The following is a 24,107-nucleotide window of genomic DNA, read 5'->3' on the forward strand; positions in this document are numbered from 1 at the left end:
ACTTGAAGCTGTTTAACTTCAAGCAAATTTATAAGAGATAAGATAACTTTTTTTCCCACCTTGCGATCAGTTCTGTTGAGAATGACTTTTCTGTGTTTTAAGACAGTAGAAATTAAAAAAATATTATTTAAAAATTTCCATTTCAAATTTTTATCAAATTTCAAAATTAAGATAACTTAACAAGCAAAAGGTATGAAATTATTTTGCATCTAAAAAAGGACAAAGTCAGAGGAAATATAATAATAAATTAATAATATAATAACAGATGGTTTAGAATCGGTGAGTGCATCAATTAACACAGTAATAATATAATATTAATAACAAATAATTTTGGGACAAACGAGGCAATCCCCCGACATCAAATATAAGGGGTTCCCAAAATATAAAAACAAAAATAAAGAAAATTATTAAAAAAATTTACTTTAATTTTTTGTATTACATACACTTTTCTAAATTTGATTAGAAAAATGTTCATTTTCTTCCATTTTTAAAAGGATAGAAACAAGCATCTAAAAGAATAATGTGTAGATTAAAAAAGAGGGTAATCAGACTTGTTTATTTATAAAATTTCAATTTCTGAAAAAAATACTATTTTTATACATTTTTTGGTTTAAAAAAAATATTTTATTTCATTTTAAAAAGTGTATCAGATTTCCAGGGATTAAGGGAGCCCCAATTTCTGTGCTTGCCCCGAGCCCCAGAGGGTCTGACAAAAGTATCAGTAATCTTAGCCATTCATATTTAATATTTTTTGTAAGACGGAAAATATAGTTGAGATCTTGTTCTATCAGCACAGCTATACGAAATTTTTCAATTTTTTTCTCTACTTTTCACTTTAAGTTCCACTGCTGACATGATTTACTTTTTTGCACAACTGCAGCAGAGTTATCGACAAAATCGCACACATATTCAATAATTGAAAATTTAAAAAAATAACATGATTTAAAATTTTTTTGAAAATTTTGCTTGTAAAATTAATTTTCACAAAAATCTTTTAATTTCAAAACAAATACTTTGGATTGTCTTTGTGCTGCCATCTCTTAGTAAAATACTTGTTCCTTTTTTTTTATTTATTTGAAAATTTAAATTCTTTACTCTAATTTTAAAAAATAAAAATATTGTTTTAAATTTATATAAATACTTTTAAACAACCTCAAATATATCTCACTTTATGATAACTATAAGAAAAAACTATAAATCAACATAATTTTTTTTAAATAATTTTGCTGAACTATTTTAAAAGTAAGGTTGCTGTTGCTGCTGCCATCTCTTGGCGTAACTTTTCATTTCTATTTCATATTTAATCTCAAGGGTAATTGTTTTATATAAAAATAATAACTTTTATTTATTTAATAAAGTTATAACTTTAAAATCACATTATAGGTTTTTTAATATTTCACTTTATGTGACATTTATATCAATATTTTAATTTCATCTTTAAAAAAAATAAAGGATAAACAAAAACTGTAAAAAAAGACTTTCATAGATTAATTTTATTTTCTATATTGGTTCTTCATATACTAGTCAAATTTGAAATTTTTTACTGCGAAATAGATTTAAGTTAGGTTGTTTTTTTTTTTTCTCTTATGCAGCTTTTGAAAACCAGCTTTCTCTATACCATTTTTTTAAAATCTATATAATTAATATAAAAATTTTTAAGTCCATTAACTTCATGCCAATTATATTATATATTATCTTAAACTACTATAGGCAAAAATCTACTTCAATAACATTTAAAGTAAATTTTAAATCTTACTTTAAAATTATAGAAGTGTGCATTTGTCTTATGAGTTTTAGTTATGTTATTAAATTTTTTCGTATTATTTTTGCTAAAATCTTCAACAATTTTCCCCAGTCACTTAGTGAATTAATAAAAATAATATCTAATTCATATTAATTTAAATTAAAATATGCTTTTCAAACAATAAGTTTTCAACTTCAATTATAAATTTTCTTCAGCTGTCATAAAATCATATTGCTGTTATCGTTTAATAGTGACATTTATTCTCTTTAATGAAATTAGTCACTTTAATCTTTCTTTTAATTGCAAATATTTATTTCTTCAAGTTTCAAAACCAATTCAATCGTCAAAGTACTGAATCATCTTTTGCAGAAATTCGCATTTTGCGCTTAGTCATAAAAAATTTTATTCGGACCCTTTTAAAAAAAGAAAGTTCACAACTAGTAATAGCTCTATGATATAACATTTATATTTTTAAACATAGTAAAAACTAAATGGATAATAAAATTTGACAATTTAATTAACAAAAATTAGATAAATTATTACGTTGTAGCAGTTTCTACTATTTTTATCAAACTTTTACTGCAGTGCTGCCATCTACATTACATTGTTAAAAAGGTTTAATTTTAACTACTAGAAATAATATAATTCTTGTGTGCTTACGGCAGAAAGACATATCGCTTATATTTTTCTTTATTAAAATATACATAACAACGTTTCTATTTACCGATTAAAATATTTCAGCAAAAATAAATGTTTTGATTTTTATATGAAACTAATCTCGTGAAATATTCCAATGTTTCTAGTTCCAAACATTTTGTGAAGAAAGAGATTATATTTTCTAACCCAAATTTTTATTAGTTAAACTTGTAAAGACTGACTATAAAATTACTCTTGCAATGAAAAAAAATAGCATAATTAAACTTTAGAGCAGATTAAACCATGTTACTTGTAATATTGAAAAAAAAACTAGCTGTAGTGCTGCCCTCTATTACGGAAAACTCAAACATTTGATTGGACAAATTTTGTTCATGTGAGCTAATCCTAAATATTATATTAAAATTATTAATAATGTTTTTTTTTTTTTTTTTTCAGGAAGGGTTTTATGTTAAGCTTCTTTTTAATGTTTTAAGGAAAAAGTATTTAAAAATATTTTTACCTGAATTCAAGTACCAGAACAAATATTTAGAAAGAATTTTTCATAAAAATATTATCATATGAACATTTTTTTTATATTATTTAATGTAATAAAATTATTTGAATAGCTATAAAGCTGAATTAGCTATGAAATTTTTTAAAACCCTTAAATTACCAAATAATCATCCTTAGAAATTAAATTGAAATTTTGAAGCTCTGTATAAAAAAATAAAAAATAAAAAAAATAAATAAATAAAAATTCGAAATCAAAATTTGTGTATTAATTCTAAAATATTCTTTATTAATAAAATATGAGAAGTGAAAATAATTCATTTAAGGAAAATTTAACTTCAGGCTCCAACGGTAATAAAAGAGATTTTTGAAAAGTTTCAAATAATTCCCGGAAATAGGTTTTTATCGATCTCCTATTCAAAAAATTAAAATCAACTTCAGAGGATTTTAATTCTAATACTTTAATTCCTAAATATTTCATGATTTTTGTTTATATTGGTTACTTTTTTCATTTATTTTTACATATTTTTTTGTTTTTTTAAATGACTGCTAGTAGAAAATTAAAGTGCTTCAGATGAATTTTATTAAAGCTCTATATGCACAGCTCAATTGAGAAGTAGGGGAAATGAATAATGATTTTTTTCCTACATATTTTGAGTTTAATGAAAAATCGTCATATTTTTACACGTTGTCGTTTGAGAACGTTTCAAAAATATACAAATTGCATGAATAATTTTTAAGAAAAAATTATAATTAAATGAAAAAATAATTTCAAGCATTAAATGAAATGTTTGTTATTATTTTTAATTTTTTTCGGTAATACTTAATTTTATTCCATACCCCCCCCCCTCTATTTCCGTTCTCGACAACTTACTATTAACATCAGTATTCAGTTTTATCAATAACATCAAAAGGTATTGCACTTTCTTTCATTTTCTTCTTGCGAAAATTTATTGCGATTTTGAAAATTGTTTGTTCAAACGAAACATTCCTACTAGTATATAGACATTTCTGCCTTTCATAAAGTACAGAGCTGCATAATTCAGTGTACAATTCTTTGACAAAAGCAGGATGCGTATTTTGAATCAGAATGGTAATCCAGAATTTTTAAAAAAAAAAATCTTAATCTTATCCTAAAATGTGTGTATAACAACACATGTATACAACTTATGAAATATGGATAACGTTAAACTCGGTTTAACAATAATTTCCTCTACTGTTAGAAATTTTCGTTATAATGAATGTTTACTGTAAATTAAATGTATTTTCCGACGTAAAAGTTGATTTTTTGCACCTGTTAAGCTACTTATTTTTGTTATCGAAATGACAGATTTTGTGAATATTTGTTGTGTATGTCGGCCTGCAAATCGACAATAGGTAAAAATTATTTTTTTTAAAAATATTTATATGTATCTAAAATACAACATAAATAAAAAATAGTTTACATCACTGTTTCGAGGTAGATACATTTGTAAATTGATGAAAAGCAAAATTTATTACGTAGTAGTTCAATATCCATTCTTAGTTTAATTCCCGTTTGATGAAATAGAGTTGTAAGCTAGCAAATATCACTTATATTAACTTTTAATTCATTAAAAAAGGCAAAAACTTCTTTTAGTAATGCGTAAAGTTAAGGCTATGAGAAAAACGTGTTTCTCACACATCCCTCCCAAACGAAATAATTGAAAACTTCTGAAAACCTAGGGGCTAAAATTATTCCTTGCACCCACTGTCTAAATTTTAGGACCCTAGCACAAATGATTCTGGGCAAGAAATACGCCCGAACTCTTTTTTTTATTATTAATGTAGATAAATTTAAAACAACAAAGGGGCAAGCGTAAATTTCAATTGAGTAGCAAAATGTTTCTTCAAATAATCTCATACTTGCACTGTTTATCTTAGAATAAAAAGAAGCAGCTAAATAATTCGATTTGAAATCAATATTAATCGACATTCCAAACATTCTTCTCATCAAGGCCGGATTAACCATTAAGCACACTAAGCACGTGCTTAGGGCACCAGAGGATAGGGGGGCACCACAAAGCCAAACTAAATCTTCACGGTACATAATTTTCTTTTTTTCTTTTTTTTTCTTGAAACATTGATATTATAAATTTATTATTTTGAACTTCCATTTTAAGAGTAGATAATAACCATTTCTAAGTACGAAATTTCACATAATAATAATAATAAAAAAAACGAAAGATGTTTTGTATCAAAAGTTTTGGTCTTATAATGAAATTAGGTAGGGAATTTCTATGCGATAAAAGCTCTATTTATTTATCCATCACAATAATTCTATAACATACTGCCACGATTCATGTTTACAGAATATTTTTCGAAGTTGTAGCAAGGTAATACTTCGGCAATTTGATTTTTTCACGACAAAAATTTGATTTACAATACTTTGATATAAAAAATTGATTTTTGATGCGAAAAAAAAAACTATGTCATGCACGTTTGCAGTTCTCGTGCATGTTTTTGCTTATACTATATAAAATATTCGTTTATACTATACTTTTAATCATATTCTTATTGCAACTGGAAAAGAAGTCATCAAATTACGTAAAGGTTGTGTTGCAAAATTTTATTTCAAAAATTTATGTCAAAAAAATTTTTTCATTCACTAAATTAAGAAAAAAGAGCTGTGTTTAAGTATCAATTTTCGAAATTTCTTTGCGGAGGAGAGGTTAAATTTGCGAAAAATATGACCACACACTTCGCATCACTTATGATTTTTTTTATCTATATATATCGAATATCGAAATTAGATTTTAAGATTTAAAATATATACTACGAAATATGAATGCATGCAGCTAGTTTTTGAATAAGGAAAGAATTATAGGTTCCTTAGTCCTTATAGTCTTGTATAAATACAAATGTTATAAAAGTTGAGCACAAAAGATGTGTAAATTCACAATGTGAACCGGATGATCGTTGACGGGGAAAAATATGTTAAGAAGAATACCCATTAAAACTAATTTAATGTTGAAATCAAATGTAAGAAATAAGTAGCAATAAAATCAAATTTTCAATCATTGAATTGGTTTTAGTGCAAGTAAACTATATTTTGTACATCTTATAACGAAATTTATATAAATTAAAATTAAGAAATAAGAAAAGTACTGAAAATTTCAAATTTAAGAAAGATATTAAACATATTTTTAAATTCAATTAATAAAAATAACTAATAAGGAAAATCCTTAATGATAATGATTATATCTATATATATGCAATATATGTGTGTAATTTCATCAACTTTTATTATGATAATTATTTGAACATGTAAATATTTTGATTATAATAATATTATTTCTGTCACGAAAAATAAATTTAACAGTTGTGCTTAATTTTTACTTGTAGCTGGTGTGTACATCAGAATGAAATAAATAAATAATTAATTAAGGTATTTCCATTGTTCATTTAACTTTTTTTTAAATAAAAATTGATCATTTTGCATAAAGGAGTGGGAAAAATATTGTTGTTCCTGTTATTTTATTATAAGTAACAGACTGCTCGTAAACGTGGCTCAATTTAACCTGATCTTGCTTTCTGCCTATAACAAACAATCCAGTAAAACAGCAAAATCTGTATGTTGCCAGCATTCGATTCCATGAATTCGAAGGTTCCTGAAAAGGACCACCGTGATTGTCACCGAAAATATGTGTTAGAATACAAAGCTAAATTTTTGGAGAAGAACCACTTTAAGGACAAGAAGGGTGCATATCTCAGAAAATTCAAATTGTTTTCTTGTCTTCCTTTCGAGGGGGGGGGGAGGTTAGAGATACAAATAAATGGTGACTTAAGATTGAAGAAAGTGGGAGATCTAGGAAAAGAAAAGTTTCTTGATTGACATAATTTTTAACCAATACCATTATTTATGCTACAATCAGTAACTAATTTCCCGTATTTACACATCCCCGCATATACGTGAATGCACTGAATCCTACATGAATGTACAGAAAAAGTTTATTCTACTAAAACATTATTCTAAATTATTGCTTTTGAAAGCATGCTGTAATAGTGTGAAGCTGATGTTGCTTCAGGTAGTACCTGAACCCTTCAAATAATTTTATCAATAATTATTATTTATCGATCAGTATTGATTTTGTCTAAATCAATATAAGTGAAGAGTTTAATTTTCCTATAGTATTATATTTTAATAATAAAAAATTAATTAAACTTAAATGTAAAAATAAAATTACAATTATTAAAAATTATATAATTTTTTTACATTTTAAGCATTCTATTACACAATAATACTCAAAAGTAATAAAAACAAATTTCAAGTTTTTGTTAAAAATACGTGACATGTTTTTTAAGAGGGGCTGAGTATTATAAGTTTTAAGAAGTAGTAAACTTTTTTTAAATGATTGATCTTATCGAAATAAATTTCATTCTATGACGTTATAATTAAAATAGTTATTCGATTTAAAATGAAAATTTTAGGTAACAGTACACAAATTTTATTTCGATTTATTTTACGAATTTGTCTTTAAATGTTGTAAAGAATATGTAAAATATTTAGTACATAAAATTTTAGTAGGCAAAGTAGATTTTAGTTGGTTTAAGATAAATATTGGTTTAAAAAAATTGCATACATATGATTATTTACATTTATGACTATATTTTTCCAAACCAAAAATTATTTTCTATAAAACTTATGTGGTATTATGTACGCGTATGCATACAGGAATAAAAAATATCGTAACGCAAAAAATAAGTGAATAAATTAAAAATGATGGTCTGTTATTTTCTACTGATTATTATTTAAGTTCAGTTTTTATATTATATTCATTGTTGCTATATTATGTTTTTGTTTTGCATTATAAAAACACGAATGTTCTGAATTTGTAAATTTACTTATTGAAAATACTTTATTTGCTTATTGAAAACCCGAATGTTCTGAATTTGTAAATGAAAATCTGATCATTGAATTTATAATTATTTAAAGTATTTTGTTTATGCATTTATTTATTTATTGAGGACAGAGTGTTTATTTACTGTAACAGCTTTTTCAGACCTAAGTTTCTGCTATCACTTATGAGAATTTCAAGTACAGGTTTAATGCATTAGTTTTAAGTGATTTCCATCAATTTTTCTAAATGGTCATTTTTCACTAGTCAAATTAAGATTTAATTTATAGTAATTTATTGCTCTTAAGCTCTTCTGTACCTTTGACAGGTCAACTAACTACGAGAATGTCCAAAATATAAAACAAAATAGTAATAATTCTATTAGATAATTAGTTCTGTTTTCCACAGATGCAATCTAGAGTGAGTTGTTAATATGAAATAAGTTCATTTCTGATTTTTAATCCAGATTTTATAGGATCATTAAAGATAATTGTTGCATTTATAAAATTACTCATCACTATTTTTCCCCTCATTTCTCTTCCTATCATTATTAATATATTAGGTTTAATAAGGAAAAAGGAATAATGAAAAGCATTATTATTTGTAAAAGTTATGCTGTATTATATACAGTGCGTAAAGTAAAAAAACATAAAAAACCTGAATAACTCCTGATTTAATGATCGGATTTTAACTTACTAGATTTCAATCTAAGTGGTTTGAGGGCCAAACTTAAAATATGCTAATTAGTTGGTGCAGAAGATATTTTTTTAAGTTATGAAATCAGGCAAACGTGCTTCCTCTACCTACATATATAGGGGAGAGTCGGGTAGCCCCGCCCAGCGGGTACTCCCGCCCACTGTCAATTTCATATGTATAGAATATTTTTTCAAGTCAATGGGCCATCGGACATTAATTGTTATATTAAACAAAGATTATTTTCAAAGTTTCAAGTATTTATGTAGCTCGTAACATGGTAAACAATAGTTTTGAAAATATGTTGAATACAGTAGTCATGAAATTAAGAAAAATTGGTTGAATGTTTCGATTAAACTTCATTTTAATACTAAAAAAATAATTTTATTTATACATGCAGCATTAAAGTATGTAGTCTTAAGTTTAATTTGCACAAAGAAAGAAGTTTGTTAGTAAAAAATTGTTCGAGTAATTACAAATTTACAAAAAAATTGGATTTCGGGTAGCCCCGCTCACATGAATGTCGGGTATACCCCCCAATTTTATTTCGTCGATAAATGTACGGTTGCAAAGATTATTATATTATTGCTTCAAATTTGAATGTTATATGCATTTTTAACAACAAATATATGTTTTAATATTATATGAAACATAAATTTATATATTTAAAAATGAAAAATTAAATATTTTTAAAATGTAATTGATATATCCAAATTAAATTTAATATCAAGAAATCATAAATATTATGATAAGCTATTTGCTTACTTATTTATTTTCACTTATTTCTGTACGAATCAATCTACAGAAGCATTTGAATGCAATCAAAATACAAAGTGAATTTGTAATTTTATAAGAAGTATTTTATATTAAGTTTATAAGAAGAGATCAACCAAATAAGTTTATATTGAAAAGCAACTATTGTTATTAATTATTGTTACTTAAATTAAATTATTTTCGTTACATATTTAAAATAAATATATATTAATATTATAATATATTAATATACATTAATAATGATAAAAAGTATGACATTTGTTGTTATTAAATGATAGAATTCACTAAAAGTATATAAATATGTAATAAATAAAATAATTTTGTGATAAAATTGATAAATGAGGAAAAATGGTCATTCTCATTTACACCTGAAAAAATAGCCAAAAAACTCAATTTTTGTAACTGGGCGGGGCTACCCGACACATTTTGAAAAGAGCTGAAAAACATGTTTTTTTAAATTTCTATTTTTTTAAGTTTAACTACTTTTTATTTTATTTTATTCTTTTTGCATTATTTAATTAGATGATAAAACAATAGAAACATACAAAAATGTTGATTATTACTCAGTATTATACAGAAATATAAGCAATGCTCCTTAAGTGAGCGGGGATACCAGACTCTCCCCTAAATGTTGTTGTTGTTGAATTTGGATATTTGCCTCTCAAAATATTGATGATATTCACAATATGGAAATTAAGATCCCAAAAGTTTTTTTAGGTTGAAAGTTTGGACTCTTTTATTCAGTTGCAGTTTTCATGCATTTCGCCATGTTTCGAGAACTTTTGAAACGAATTGAAAAAATTTTGCACCTAATAATAAAATTCATTAACCTAAAAATAATTCCCTGTCAAAAATAGTTTTTTTTAAATTATTTATTCTTAATGGTCGGAACAATTTTGAATTTAAAAATATACAAATTTTTACATAATTTTAAAGAATATTAATTTAAATGGTAAAATATTAAATTTGAACGAAATCTGTCGAAAAATCTTGAGAAATTAAATGTTAAATATATAACTTTTTTAAAATTGAATAATTAAGGTTTATTTGATTGATTTAGCACACATTAAATTTTGTATTTTGTCATTCAAAATGGCATTTGTTAAATTTTCAATTTAAAGTTCATTCGACTATTCTCTTAAAAAATAAAATAATATGAAATTATTAATACTTCTTAAAAATTATTTTTACAAGGAACTATTTTTAGGTAAATGAATTTTATTATTGTGTGCTAAAATGTTATAGTTCGTTTGAAAAATTCTCGAGATATGGCTATTTATTTCGAGAGTCAAGAATTCGAATCCATTGAAAAAAAAGGCATGCTTTTTTTAGAAAAAGTACTTGTCTGGTTTTTTAATTTAAAATATTTTGAGTCTTAGTATATAAAAGTTCAAACTTTCGATCATAAGTTATTCAAAGTGTTTTCTTTTTTGCACATTGTACATACACACAAACATAAGTTATTTTTTTAATATTAATTGAAAAGTTTTCAATTGATTCTATTTAAATTTTTTTTATTTAATTTGAATAAATACTTTTTTGTACAAAAAATTTTGAATTAACCCGTGACTTAATACTAGATATATTTTAATTGTTAGAGGGGGGTACCAATATATTTTCAGTGCTTAGGGCCTCAAGAGGTCTTAATCCGGCCCTGCTTCTCATTAATTACTGATTTTCTTCGTTCGAAAAAATATTCTGTGGGACTGGTGTGAAAAAACAGAGGTAAGGAAGTCACATACTATTTTTAAAAAAATAATGATAATACTGTTGAGCTTAAAATTTTTTGCCCCTTAAATTGCATCAAATTTCACCATTGCATGTCTGAAAAGTATCTCCGCTGAAGGGTTTAGTTTTTATACACATTTAAATTATATTTCCCATTCTTGGAAACTCGGTGTTAATTTTTCTGTATTTGTTTATTAATTATCTAAGCTAGATTAATGTATTCATGTGGTTCTTCATTTAACTATTCTTAACTTAGAAACATTAAAAAAAGAGTGGGGGGAAAACGATAACAGCAACTTGACCTGGTTCTTTTTCACCACTGTCCTATAGTATAATGTCCATCAAGATAGGTTTTCGCAATGTAGGGTATGATGAGATCTCTCTGCTAAAAGGATGGCAGCAGATGTTCGATGGTATGAAACAGCTGTTCCATTCTTCAGGTATAACCTCTCGTCCTGCCCCCCTGCCACATCTTCTGTTGCCATGCGGACAGCAGCCCAGTTGCATTTTGGATGGTATGTTTCCGACAGTAGTATCCAATAAATAGATAATAATGTCTTTGGGTGATGCCGATGCCTTCTTCGTGTTGGAATGTGACATTCGTCTGGTTTTTGGACGTTGTAAATCAGTTCATACAATGTGGGATGAGCAATTCGAACACAAAAGAATTTTTTTTTTCTCCTTAAAATCTATTGTCTGACAAAAGAGAAGTCTTAATTTTTATTTTCTAGAAGAAAAATGTTACTTATGCAGAATTTACAACCACCTAATGGCGTGAGATAATTTGGCATCCTAAAGCGTTATTAACACTAGAAAGACTGAAAATTAGTATATATACCCATATTGTCCAGAAGCAGTCAAAATGGCTGAATTGTGAATGAGTAAAGAAATTTGTTTAAAATTAATTTTTAATATTTTTATATTATTTACAGTTATATAACAAGTTATTAGTTAATATTAACAATAAAAAAATTATATGTTGTACAAAAAGTCACAAAATTCTAAGAAATTGTGTCATTATATGCATCATTGGTTTTCTAATTAAAATTAAAAGCAGTCAAAATGACTTCCTTAGGCAATCTAGTGTTAATATGCGTCTGATTTTATTCAAAACATTAAAGTTTGAAATTGAAAATTTGATGATGATTTTTAAAAAAATTTAAGAGCATTTTGAATATTGCTTTCAATCAAAAGATAATTGGAATTTAGGATAGAAAAATAAAGGAACAATTTACAAGAAATTACTGAATTTTAATATTCTTTAAAAATGAAATATAAGCTAATTTATTGTATGGTTATATTAAGTAATATTTTGATAATAATTAATTAAGTAGATAAAATTAAATTAAAAATATCTAAAATATTCAAAATGTGAAAATAATCAAGAGTGAGTTCATAAAAAAAAAAGTTTTAATATTGAAATCAGATGGGAAAATGTTACTTTTGACCCACAATCTCTTTAGATTCAAAGTATGAATCTAGAATCCCTATATCCCTAATGAATTAAACTTAGCTTGATTCTTTTATATGAGAATTGTTATGATGACTATTATTTTTATATTGAATGTTATAGTAAATCAATACGTAATAAATTCTTAAATATTATGGTAATATTATTTCTTATTTCGTTTCAGTTAGAATTCCTATTAATGACTTTTTTTTTAAAAAAAAAAGAAAAAGTAGTTTCTTATATATTATTGTTAAAATTCTTGCTTATTTCTTTTCAATCGGAACTGTTATTAATGACTGTTATTTTCTTACAAGTTTTCTTAAATCACAGTTGGTATTAATCATGATTTTTTTTAAAATATATAAATAATTTCTTAAATATTATGCGTGTATGTAGATTTACAATACGGTTTAGCTACTTTAATTAATTTAGCTTCTTCAAATCAAAAGTAACTTTCACATAACTAGCAATATGGTTTAGATGTATGTAGCTAGTTGATTTCCTCATCTAAGCATAATGACACATGATGATATTCATTAAAATGTTTCCTTTTTTTTTTTTTTTTTTTATTTATTTATTTAAAAAGCACACTTAAAACAACCTATTTTGGGGCATTGCTTCCAACGCTACTTAAACTACATATAGTCTCGTATGGGTACTGTATAGGGAAATAATGAACAGATTGGGACTATAATTATTTTTTTCTGTCAAAAACATTGCAGGTGAGTGACAACTGAACGGTGATTATCCAATATCACTTCACATTCAACACATGCTATTCTCATTAACCGTTGATCACTCCACTTCATATTTACTCATGCGTGTGTCAATTAGTTTCACCAAGACGAGTCTCCATATGATATTATACCCCTTCCCCCCCTTGATAAATCTTCGACCCCGGGGACAAGGGGGTGCCCCATCCGCCGGATGAATCCGTTCGCGTGGCCCCTTACACAGGCAGCTGCTCGATCGTCTGCTACGTCGCGTGGCCTGCACGAGTTAGCGGTCGGAAAAAAACACGAAGATATAACTTTTTTTTTTATTATTTGATGTTATTATTACTTTTTACTCCTTCCTGTAAATGGGTTGTTTCCTTTTTCCGTTTTCGGGAAAGGTAAGATCCCCCCTCCCTTTTTCTTGATTTCCGCTGCGGCGCATCTCTCTACCCGAGTTCAAACGGAAATGTCAAGAGATGGATATGAATGATCTTGTTGCTGCTTCTTGTGGATTATCGCCTTATAAAACCTTAAGTTTTATTTAAAAAGGAAATTTGCTTTTTGTCTACAGTTAGTGCTCTGTATTTTGTGTCGGTAATAACTATCCCGTACGTGTTCGAACATGCACGTGAAGCTACCATGGCAATGCTGTCATACTGACTACCAAAGTCTTATTGCATTTTTAGCATAAATTACGCAATTGTAATAATCATAAAATATCAGCCATTTTGAGAATGTTTGCCGTTGCAACATTGTTGTACTTTGAACAGAAAACTTATGGTTTTTGTAGTCCGATTTGAGGTAGTCTAATAAAGTACGAGTAAGAGCTCCACAAAATATTAGATATTATGACAAATATTCTTTAATCTTCCATTGCAATACTGCACAAAAGTCTCCTTGCATTTTTAGCACAATTTGAACTAGTTCGAAAGGCAACCCTAAAAAATACCAATAATCTTCAGCACTATTCTTTAGTTATAATACTACCGTAATAAGTCTCATTGAATTTTTAGTAAAGTTTGAAGTATTGATATAATTTGAAAGGAAGACACAAAAAACAGCACTCATCTTGACAAATATTCTTTTATCTTTTATGGCACCACTGCTTTATTAGGCACAAAAGTTAGTGGTGTTGCTTTGTTAGCACAATTTGAATAATTAATATTTAGTGAGAGGCATGCACACAAAAAATATTAGTAATCGTCACTAATATTCTTCACTCATAATACTACCATAATAAGCACTAATCTTGCATTTATATTATATTATCTTATTACATGTCTTATTAGATTTTAAGTAAAATTTGAATTATTATATTATATATGATTGGAAATATTTCAAGAGGCAGCCGCAAAAAATTGCACTTCTCTTGACAAATATTCTTTTATCTTTCATTGCACTACTGCTTTATTAAGCACAAAAGTAAGACTTATTGCATTTTCAGCACAATTTGAATCATTGATATTTAGCGAGAGGCATAAAAAATATATATATATTAGCAATCTTCACTAATATTCTTCTATTATAATGCTGCCGTACTAATCACAAAAATAATATTGCATTTTTTACATACTTTAATTAATTGATATTATTAAAAAAAAATAGGAAATTGTGATGAAAAACTTAATATCCCTCCAAATGCTTCTTAAGAGTAATAGTTTTTGTTTTTTCAAAATTAAACCTTGATAACGATAGAGAAATTCTGAAAATGCGAAATTTACATAAAATCGTTTAGTCAGAAAATTAAAGTATTTACTTCCAAATTCAAAAGAATAATAGTTTTTGTTAAATTAATAAAACTTACACAACTGTAAAAAAGTCACTAATTACTAATACTATGATAACCATAGTTGTTACTAATAACTATAAAAATTTTATATCCAAAAATTTTCTCGGCTGATATTCTAATTTAAATTCAAATTTGAAATTTTATTTTGGCAAACGATTCTGAAAATCTCTGCTGAAAAAATCGTTTGCCTTAGAACTGTATTATTTTTCAAACTTGCAAATCTTAAACGATATTTAAATAATTCAATTATGAAAATTTAACTGTAGAATTTTAGATAAGGCTCAAGTCGTCTGAGATGATTTTTTTCCCTTCTTATTTTTTTTCTTTTTTGTGTCTAGAGCGAGCGATCTATTAGTCCACAGTGAAAAATGACATCTATGTCACTTTCGCATTATCGCGATAAACATATGTTGCTCATTTATATGCTTTTGATCAATATATCCTTTTTTCATCTTTATTCTTGCATCTGATGCAGAATTGTCATCCGTATCTGCGAGAAAACCCATTACTTTCGTTTCTCTTCTATTTAGCCCATTTACTCTTCTCAACTCCATCGGGAGATGTTTTCGGAAACTGACATATTTAAAACCAATTCACACTTAATGAATTCTTATAAAAATTTAATGTAGAGGTAGGTATAATAGTGCTAAAAAATATATAATAAATTTTTGCAAAAATGTATATATGAAATAGAGGGATGCGTGCAATGTTTGAGAAATATTTAATAAATCTTGCTTAAATCTATAATAATAAAATAGAGAAGTACACAATAATGTTGGAGGAATTTAATATATATTAAAGTAAAAATTAATAGATAAAGTAGAGATATACAAAATAATGCTAGATAATACTACATTTCTTTCTTTCTTTATTTATTTGTTTAGGTTTGGTTAAAACCAAACTCTTATCTCCATTATATTTTACTTTAAAAGCTTAGTTCTTCATTTTTTATTTCATTACTTTTGTTTATTAATTGGTGGTACGTGTTTGTTAGTTGGTGTTTGTCGGAAAGTTGTCAAAATTTTGATATTGCAATACATTTTATTTGCATCATTTAGAAAATAATTGTTGTTTGCATTGGCATTAAAGGCAGAGCTTCAGTTGAAATTTGAGCTCTCTACCTACTCATAAGTGGTCGGAATTTTGATTAAAAATAAATTATATCTTGCTATAAAATGGCGTGATAAGCGGTCAGGAGACAATTGAAACTTGCATTATCATTAGAAATGGTTAGGTCAGAGATTTGCTTAAAATAGAGATTTGTTTCCTCTTACTTGACGAAAAGTGGTCGAAATTTTGATTGCGAGAGCCTACTTAAACAGATACGAGGTTGAATTCGCAAAACACTATAAATAAGAATACAGTTTTAATGGGTAGTATCTTGGGGGAGGGTGAATTAGTGGCGAAGGAGAGTTTCACAAAATTTACTAAGAGCTTAAAAAAAAAAAAAAAAAGAAGGAAGAGAAAGGAAAAAAAAGAAGGAAGAGAAAGGAAAAAAAAGAAAGATAAGAAAAATAAAATACAAATGTAAAAAATATCCAACGCTTTTATTTCTATCAAAATTTAATAAAAATGTGCAATTTGAAGAATTTTCATGCCATTTTTCTGTTCGCTTAGATCAAAGAAAGTTTAGAAAGTTAAAAAAAAAATCACAAAAATCCACAGTTTTAGTGAGGTGAGGTAATTGCTATGAAAAAAAAAATGGTTACCCAACTTACATAAATAACGCCGTTCCAAAGAAAACGTGTAAAGCAAGGAAGTCAAAATAGCCATTTTATGTGCAGCATAATCAGATTTCGGCAGAATGTTCCAACTGTAAAAAATCTGTCACCAGATATGAAACAAAAAAAAAGAACGAAAAAAATTAAGGGACAGGGGGGTGGGGAAATGTTGCAAACGAAACGGACCACGTGGTGAGAGCCCATGTCACATTTAAGATGTTATTTTTAGTTTCTCTTATAGACTAAATCTCAAAATACACCCTATTTTACTCCACTAAAAATAATAAAATGTGATTAAACTCCCTGAATAACGAAAGTGAAAGGATGCTTTTCCCTTAATCTATCTCTAGACTTCCGGATGTGGTTACGATTTTGCTGCCATGACTTATAATTTTTTTTTTTTTTTTTGTGAGTGGCAACATGGCAGTGACTGAGGGATTTTGCGGTGACGTGGTGATGCTGGTGACGGTGAATTATGACGCGTGCGACAGATGTTGGTGATTAATTTGGTATTAACGCACGTGACCTTTAAGAAATGCCAAAAATGACAAAAATTTACTTTGATAAAATAATACGCAAGCAACCAAAACTTGCGTCATATCTTAGAAATAGGAAGGGATTTTAAAACTGAGTTAAACAATTGAAGTGCGAATTTGAAAAATACGGTACTTAACAATTTTCTTTGTTTGTTTTTTTTTAAATTCTGTTTTCTAATAGTTAAACTAATTTCAGTCGTCTATAACTTTTTCCTCTCCATGTAACGCAAATGCGGGTTAATTCCATCAGAAAAGTCCTCCGCGAAGGCAAATTTCTCCCAATACTTGACTTGATCCAGAAGTTTCCTTGTCTTCTGGATTGGATTAAAAATTACAAGGCAACGGATTTGAACATTGGTAGTCGTAAACTTGAAATTGGGTTGACTGTTCAATAGCGGTTACAAAAATAATTCTTTATAACTGAGCCGCGGTGGCTCAGGTTATAGAGCGTATGCCTCACAATGAGATGAACCTGGTTGATGTGAATTTTTTTCCTGGTTCACGCCGACCACAGTGATGATGTAAAATATCCTCAGTGGCAGACAGATCATGGCTTAGAATCCCCTTGCCATCGAGGTAATCGTGTGAGGTTTTCTTCACCATGTAACGCAGGTGCTAGTTTGTCTCAGTGCTGGATCCTGGAGTTCCCTTGTCTTCTGGGTTGAGTACAAAATTACAAGGATACGAGGTTGTACAGTGATAGTCGTCAACTCTGAATGAGGTCGGCTGTTCCACGCCGCGGTTATAAAATAAAATTGTCTAAAACTGCTTTAGAATAATTAATGAATATAATTAAATGATTTTATTAATGTATTATTGTGTTAGTCATATTATTGTATTAGTCATATTCGCGTGAATTAATGATTAAATTTACATCTTTCCTGATGATGAGCATCGAGCTTGTAAATTATCTCTTCGCTTTCGTCTATTTTATTTTAAGCAAAGAAAACTTTTTTTTTCTTCCTTTTTTTTAAAAAATAATTTAAAAAATTGCTTACCTTTGAAAATTTCTAATTTTTATGCCCCTAATTTATTTCAATTACCTATTTACATTTCTTATCGATTTTTGTCTAAAATATTTGTTATTGCTATGAACCTGTGGGATAGAATTGTAAATTCTTTATACTTATATCATTTTTTCTCCAGGGAACGATTTGTCCTCAAGCTAATTGCCGAAGAATGATTTATCCGTTTCTTAACCCTTTGTCGCAGAATTTTTAATAAAAGTATTTTTCATACTTTTTTCACTATTTTGAATTTATTTAGGACAGAATAAGTGAACAATATTATATTTAGCATTTAAATAATTTATGATTATGAAATTCGGAACGATACACCGGTGTCTTTTTTTGCTTTCAATAAAATCTTCCAAACACGGCTCACTTCCGAACAATATATTTTTTTTTTTTTTTCAAATTTGCAGTTATTTAGATCTAAGAAAAACAGACATGCATTATCAAAATTTTTTTAATTTTCGAAATCTTTTTAATTGATAAATTTTCGAATATGAGTGGGGGGGAAAATGTCTTCAAACTACTTTTTTTTTATTTTATGTTTTATATTGTACAAATATAATTCCGATAATCTATCAGAATTTTCTTAGCAACTATTAGATTATTTATTTAAGTTTAAAAATACTAGAAAATATTTTTGCTTATAATTAAATCATTAGAAAAAAATATGTAAAAAAAAGGACACTGGTATCCCATATGCGTCAAGGTGTTAAAAAAGGCGAAATTCTGCTTGAGAAATTGCTTACTTTTGACGGAAAAATTTTTATTTAAAATATAAGGCCGAAATTCTGTTTGAAGAAACTGATTATTTTTGATGAAAAGGTCTTTATTTGAAATATGAGGTCAAAATTCTGTTGGAAAACTGTTTATTTTTGAGGAAAAAATCTTTATTCGAAATATAAAGTCGAAATTCTGTTTGAGAAAATGTTTATTTTTGACGAAAAGGTCTTTTCTCGAAATATAAGGTTGAAATTCTGTTTGAGAAATTTATTTTTGACGAAAAGGTCTTTATTTGAAGTATAAGGTCGAAAATTTGTTTGAGAAACTGATTATTTTTGAAGGAAAAAAATTTATTCGAAATATAAGATCGAAATTCTGTTTAAGGAATTGTTTATTTTTGATGAAAGAAGATAATATAATTATATAGTTGCTCAAATTAAGCATTTTCAATTAACTCTAAATTTACGTTTTGTGTTAACACAAACTAGTGTTAGCGGCAAAATAAGATGGACGGTATGATGGAATCTTAGTGAAATGTTTCCAGATTCTGAAACAGTTTTAAAAAGAATGTTTTTTAAAAAAAATGCTCTTAAATGTTCTTTGAACTCTCCTAAATCCACCAATGTATCTTTTCAGCTCAACCATTCGTTCTGTGAAGTGTTAAAATGCAGTGAAGCCCCATAAAGTTCACATGGTGTTCCCATTAAATATTTTGACTGGAACTAAATATTTGAGCTGGACCAAATCCAAAGTAAAGCTACCGACAACAGACATCCAGTAGAAGTAGACTCTCAATCAGTAGTCACTTTACTTCAGTTGCCATTTTATTTTAAGGCTGATGCCATTCTCATAATCGTTAAAAAATAATAATATGCGTAATTCTTAATATGGATAAATCGATGCATGACAAAATATCCTATAATTTAATGCTAATTAAAGTTAGAATTTTAAAAAGCTTTATCATGGATCAGCAATAATAAAAAATTGGACAAATTAACTTCGATTGAAACTGATTGGAATTTTTTTTGGATGAAAAAATAATAAATGTATGGTTTTTATTAATTTATTTTTTATTTTTTTTGAAAAGGAAAGTTCTTTGAATTAAATATGTATACGGCAAAAAATAAAATGAAACTACCTATTATTTTAAATATCTTTACCACAATATGAGAATTCCTTTTTTTTTTTTTATTGCTGAAAAAATACATATTTTAGTATACACAAAATAATTCAGAATGAAATAATTTTTCTTCTTTCCTCAAGGAAAAGCAAATTCTGAATATAACTTCTTCAGTTTTTTTGCCGTTACCGAAAGTTTTTAAAATATCTGCAGAAAACGCTAATAATTTTACTCATGTCTTAGAAAGTAGACTGCTTTCATGAAAGCAATTAAGAAGCTTTAAAATACTTTATAAATTTATAAAAGTAAATACCATATAAGCTTTAAAATGCTTTATACATTCATATAATAAATACCGTATAAACTTTTAAATACTATATACATATTATGCAAGAAACCATAACCTTGGAAACTTACATTTTTTAGTATTTACATAATTATCAATTCAATTCGCATATTTCACTACCCATAATACAATCTCTTACTTTACCACTAAGTCAAACGAACATTATATTAAACGGCAAGAACAACTCCATTTTTTGCTTGTTCCACAAACACAAAGCAAGGTCACACCCTTAAAACAGTGAACTAAAACACAAACAAGAAATTCTCAATCGAAATCTCCGCCATAATTCAATTTCCACCAATTCTTCGGAGGAACGCGTGCCAGTCGCTGCCACTCATCAAAAAGTAATAATAACGATAATAACATTAAATGAAATATACATTATAATCGTTTGTAAGGATGATTAGATAAAAACTCAGTACCCAGTCGCTGTTGACATGATTATATTCTGCTAAAAGAACAATACGAATTCGGATTATTTTTTAACAATGCGCGGACTTGAATGTTCTCGGATAATACATTTTTTTTTCTGCCTTTCATTTCAAGAAACGATAAATCTTTCTTTAAAAGTAGTAACAATTACGAGTGATAGTTAAGACAGTCCTAAAAGATATTGTTATTTCATATGGTAGTTATATTTTTAATATATTGATGGTTAAAGCAAGATTAATATTTTTATTATTGATTAGATTTTAGTTTTTTTTTCTTTCCCCAACGGTGTTATAATGAAGAAGCTATTAAAAAAAGAAATTAATGTCTGGGTCGATTTTTAAAAGGGAATATTTAAGTATTTAATTCAATTTGCTTTAGTTTAAGGGATAAACAGGGACTGTTTTGGGAAGTTTATTTGTTAATAATTGCGTTTAGCCATGTTCTTATCCAATACTGGAACCGAAAAAATTGTCTAGGAGTTTCGGAGATTCCGGTTCATCAAAATATGGAAGAAATCTAAGTAAAATTATAATTTCTTCTATTATTATAAAATCATTTTAATGAGATTATATTGGTTCTTCCGATATTTATCTTTTGACGCAGAATTTTTATTTTATAGCATTTTTTAGATTCTTTCTTTAAATTATTTTGTACTAATTTAGGTAAAAAATAAGGGATAAATATTATATTTAATTTTTTAATAATATGTAGTTATAAAATAAAGTGTGAAACATTAGTGTTTTTTTCTGCGTTAAAGAAAAAATACTCAAAACACGGCTCACTTACAAACAATTATTTTTTAAAAATTTGCACTTATTTGCTGTTGTTTAGATCTAAGAGAAACAGTTATTAAGCAGTTGAAAATTATTATATTTAGCTTTTTAATAATTTATAGCTGTGAAATAAAGCATGAAAGGCAATTGTCTTTTTCTGAGTTGAAGGTAAAATACTGCAAACACTATATATATTTTCCAAACAATATATATATATTTTAAACACTTCCAAACAATATATATATATTTTAAACACTTCCAAACAATATATATATATTTTAAACACTTCCAAACAATATATATATATTTTAAATTTGCAGTTAGTTAGATCTAAGAGAAACAGTTATTCATCAGTGAAATTTCTTTAATTTACAAAATGAATTATAGATACATTTTTGAGTATGAATAGGAAGAAAAAAAATTCACACTACTTTTTTTTTCAAATCTGATATTTTAGTATAAATATAATTCCGATAATCTAACATATTTTTTAGTAATTATGAGACTGGTTTTTTTTAATAATTAAAAAATACGAAAATATATTTTTGCTTACAATTAAAACGCCAGAAGAAAAAAAAATACATAAACTCTTCAATCCCTGAATTTCGTTGAAATCTTAATAAGATGCTAAATTGAACTTTGTTTCCTTTCAAAATTAACCATAGTTTCATTTAATCAAAGTTTATGAATGATAAATCACATGATTAATATGGTTCAATTCACTATAATAGTAAATTTGTAACGTTTCAATATTTTTTAACAATGCTTGGATTCTAACATGATCTTCAGATAAAGAAAAAGGTCCAAATTTAAATAAGCAAGGCCTGATTATAGGATGAGTAAGCTGTGCTTTACTGTTCCTCCGTTCCATATTTAAGAGACTTGCAACTGCTTTGAAATAAGAAATTTTAAACAAAACATTAAAGACCTCAAAGCTCCAGTCCTTTACCTTTTGGTTACTTACGGTGTTGCTATAAGCGTTACTATAAGTGTAGCTTTATGTTATTACAAAGGTTTGGGTCTTAAGACATTTCCGAGATTTTTTTTATTTAAATTTTGGGCCATTTTTTGTTAATTTTTTTAGAAGTACTTAAAACCTTCGCACATTTTAACTGATTTTCACACATTTTCATATATTTTTGCTTAGCGTAGGCGAAGTAAATCACTCTATTTGCCAATTTCTTGACAAGGCGTTAAATCTTGTATGGTTAATGGTATACAACTCAATGATGAACTTCTATTTCCTTTTCATTGAACTTCATAAAAGTTTAATAAAATTAAATCTTAATTTCCCTTAATGTGCATACATTAATATAATTCTGTGTTGCAGGAAGCTACAGAAAAATGTTGTATTTTTTCGTGGGAATTATCATTATTATTTTTCTATTTTCGAAGAATTTTTTTTTCATGTTTTTATGAGCATTTTTTTTTTTACTATTTTTAAATGCATTTCTATATTTTTTAGGTCATCAAAATTCGGACTCTAGTTTTTACCATCTAAAAACGCGTTAAGAAAAATAAAATATTTAGAGAATTCTAATTACATTATATAAAATTTTAAGTTCAAACTTAAAAACATATAAGCATCTCGAATCATAGGCAGTTCATTCAGTCAAAAATAACTTAATTTTTTCCTGCTTTTCAACTAATAAAAACCTTACACTTATCGATTCTGTACTGCATATCGTTTGAGGAAAAAGTTTCGAATGACATTTAAATCGTTAGTGGGTCATTTGATTCTAAAAACATTATGGGGAGGAAAGAAAAAAACAAAGCGTAAACAAAGCTTCTTCAAACAATACTGGTCTGATGTCTAAACAATTAGACATTTACCGTCTAAACACTATCCACTCGTCAGCGTTTCATCGTCATCGTTTGCCACAGAGAGACCTACTTATTACGATTCGGACAATGGTGGGAACATGAGCCGCGTTCTACTTCAGAATCGTGAAAGCAGGATTGGTGAGACTGAAGACTTTTACCACTTTCCCTTACTGATAAAAACACATGATTTCGTATGCGATATATCGTTGGATTGTCATTGTTTTCGATATTATTGCGAGGATGGATGCGTTGAGAAGTATTGTCTTTAATTTCTTGTGACATACGACATGCATTTTTATTTATATTTAGACGTTTCTAAGTGAGTTACCTCATACAATTGAATGGAATGTTTCATATTTGATGAGTTATTATTCTGTAGAACTAGTGATTTTTATTTTATGGTATGGTTTAAATTAGGCATCCCCTATTAGGTAATCCCTGATAGCGTAGTTTTGATTCATTCAGTTTCTTATGAACAAAATAAATGGCTTGGTATAATATAATGATAAGCTACATCTTTAAACAGTTCGGGAGAGCTTTTTTCCTGGAAAACGCTATTATTTTCATGTATGCGATAATGTGTTTATATATACTATGCTGTTTTCTGGTGGAAATTCCAGAAGTACTGTACTTATATGGAGACAATACTTGGAAACATTTGATGTAAAGACGTCACCTTTTGGTAAGTATGTACACGGAAAAAAAATTCCGGTGAAATTTCCAATA

The 24,107-nt window shown here is 27.1% G+C and overlaps 1 protein-coding gene across 1 annotated transcript in view; it reads left to right on the forward strand.

The window, feature by feature from the left end:
• Nucleotides 1-24,107, forward strand: part of LOC107438948 (protein rhomboid) — a 315,987-nt gene that overhangs the window by 209,108 nt on the left and 82,772 nt on the right. The window lies entirely within an intron of this gene.

Source organism: Parasteatoda tepidariorum, chromosome 8 (assembly GCF_982258835.1).
Source record: "Parasteatoda tepidariorum strain Cologne lab strain chromosome 8, Ptep-v5.0, whole genome shotgun sequence".
Lineage (NCBI taxonomy): Eukaryota > Metazoa > Arthropoda > Arachnida > Araneae > Theridiidae > Parasteatoda > Parasteatoda tepidariorum.